The sequence below is a fragment of the Lactuca sativa genome, chromosome 9 (assembly GCF_002870075.4).
Source record: "Lactuca sativa cultivar Salinas chromosome 9, Lsat_Salinas_v11, whole genome shotgun sequence".
Classification (NCBI taxonomy): domain Eukaryota; kingdom Viridiplantae; phylum Streptophyta; class Magnoliopsida; order Asterales; family Asteraceae; genus Lactuca; species Lactuca sativa.
The window spans coordinates 56,304,984-56,307,581 of record NC_056631.2 but is presented as its reverse complement, the minus strand read 5'-3'; the positions used below and the strand labels follow the sequence as shown (position 1 = coordinate 56,307,581).

Here is a 2,598-nt window from a genome sequence, read left to right as displayed (position 1 = left end):
ATTCCCATTCTCGTCCAAGTCACAATCTCTAGTAAGATGAGGTCCATTACAATTCTCACAACCCACCCGAATAGCATGTATCGTTTGATCCATTTTATCCATCCTCCTATCCATGGTTTTCAACATAGCCATGATTGCTGACAAATCTTCTGAAGCTGCGTAAGCTGATCCCCTTGTCACATCATTTCTTGGATTGTGGTATTCTCTAGAATGCTTAGAGAATTCTTCAATTAGTTGCTTTATCACTGGTGGTGCTTTCTTTGTGAGTGGACCTTGCGAGTCAAGTAATTGCCTTGTTTTAACATTCAATCCATCATATAAAATGGAGACTTCTTGTTGACTATTAAGGTCATGATGTGGGCAATTCCTTAGTAAACTCTTGTACCTCTCCCAAGCTTCATAAAGTGACTCTCTAGCTTGTTGTTCAAAGTTGGCTATGGCTTTCTTTAACTTAGATATCTTGGAGGGTGGGCAGAATTGATCCATAAACTCTTCTTTCATCTTGGCCCATGTAGTGATGGATCCGGGGGGAAGTGACTTGAGCCAATCCTTTGCAGCAACCTTCAATGTAACTGGAAGCATGTGAAGTTGCTGAGTTTCGTGAGTCACGTTTGGAACATTAAAATAATCAGCTACATCATTGACTTCATCCAAGTGTATGTAAGCATCTTAGTGGTCTTTTCCGTAGAAGGGGATCTCCTTGAGTAGAGCAAGAATGTGACCCTTAAGCTCAAAAGTGGCAGTTGCGGGAATTGCGGGTTGCACAAGTCCCGGGCCTGTATCATCGCATATCCTCTTCTTCCATTCCCCCATGGGGACTTCATCGATGTTAGCCATGAGAATAGATAATTCGTTGTCGGAATCGGAATCGTGCCTGAATGTAGGTTCTTCTTCTTCTTCTTCGGTTTCGTACTCGGTGTCCCCTTTGATCGGGTATTTGCTTGCTAAAGAGGCGTTGGATGCTCCTGATTTGCTGCTCTTCTTCTTCCCAAAAAACAGTCTTTAAGTTAGACAAAGGCAACTTCTTAGGTGTATTCGAGCTTTCAATGTCTTTGCCTTTGTTCTTCCTTAACGTGGATTCTGGGTCTTCAAAAGGGGGAACTAGTGGAGTGTTGGATCCTCTGGTCATGAAAATCCTGCAACAAAACAAGAAAAACGCATAAAAAGAACAAAAAATGAAACATAATGAAAATAAAAACTAGACTATCAATAGCAGCGAACTCGCCGAGTAGGGTCAAGTACACTCGACGAGTAGACTGTATGAAACAAAAAAATAGACAGAATTAAATAAAACGGCTAAAAACTAATAAATACTAAAAGCTAACCTACTTACTGAATTACTAAAAATTTAACTTTGTGCAAGAAAAACTCACACAAAGGATCGATAGAATTAGGAATTAGATTTAATCTTTGAACCATTTCCCGGCAACGGCGCCAAAAACTTGATGTGTGTAAAATGCATTGTTTTTATTCCTACTTTAAAAATATAAATTTAGCACACAAAGGCAGTGAACCTGTCTTTTAGTGGTATAGTTGGATAAGTAGGGTGTCGAACTCAGGGAACGGAAATTAAACTAATAACTAATTTTAACTAAACAAGTAATAAATGTAAAGGGTTTTTTTCTAGTTTTACAAGACTAGAAACTTAAACACACCACCTAACAAGTAATTAACTAAACAACTAAAAACAAGTAAAAATTCACCAAATTTAATAAAGGGTTTCTATTTAGGCCCAACCAATTCACTCCTATGGTTAATTTTATGATAAAGTTATAAATTAATTGATATTGGTTACCAACTATAGTGGTTAGGTTCGCATTCACTATTACTAAACCTTAGAAAATTAATCAATTCAAGCAGTAGCCAATTGTTAAACAAATTAACTCCCTAGTTCAATTATTTGGATTAAACAAGATTTGTAATTGGTTAATCAAGTTGGTAATTCAACTAACCTCTTGTTTTTTGGTTTCTCAAACAAGCTCACACATTAATTTACCCATTCTCTAATTAATCCTAGTTTCATATTCACTAATCCTAGGCATATGATGAAGTGTTCACATAAAGCATATGAGGTTAACAATTAATAGATGTTCATATAGCCTAATTGTCTTTCAATTAACAGAAAATAGTTATGGTTAATGCATAAGGTTCTTTAACAAACTTAATTTAATAAAATCACCAATAATCAATCAATAAAAATAATAATCAAACCATAGGAGTAACTTGGTTTTTCCTAAACAGAAACTACGAAAATTCAGCTCATGATTACAATAGAAACAAGCTCAAAAACGAATTTAACTAAGCTAGACATGATTCAATCCTAAGATTAAGTGGAAAATTTAACCTAATTCGCCTTGAGTCTTCAAGATATCAAAGATTAGGGTTCTTCAGGTCTCCAAAAGTTTCTTCAATCGCAGGTTATCCTCCCAAAAAGCTAGAAAGTCCCCCAATTCGGAATAAGATCCTTTATTTATTCTTATCTCAAAACTGGGGCTACTCGACGAGTAGCTCTCCAACTCGCCGAGTACCTTTGTTAAATCCGTGTGCGGTAAGGATTCTAGACATTACTTCACGAACATTCTTCGGAACTCGCCGAGT

General features: G+C 36.5%; 1 non-coding gene across 1 annotated transcript; it reads left to right on the top strand.

Annotated features, from left to right (window-relative positions):
* The first annotated feature begins 346 nt into the window (after window positions 1-346).
* On the top strand, window positions 347-453 carry LOC111903910 (small nucleolar RNA R71). The gene has a single exon (XR_002854349.1). It is a non-coding gene; the product is annotated as a small nucleolar RNA R71 (small nucleolar RNA).
* Window positions 454-2,598: the final 2,145 nt, after the last annotated feature.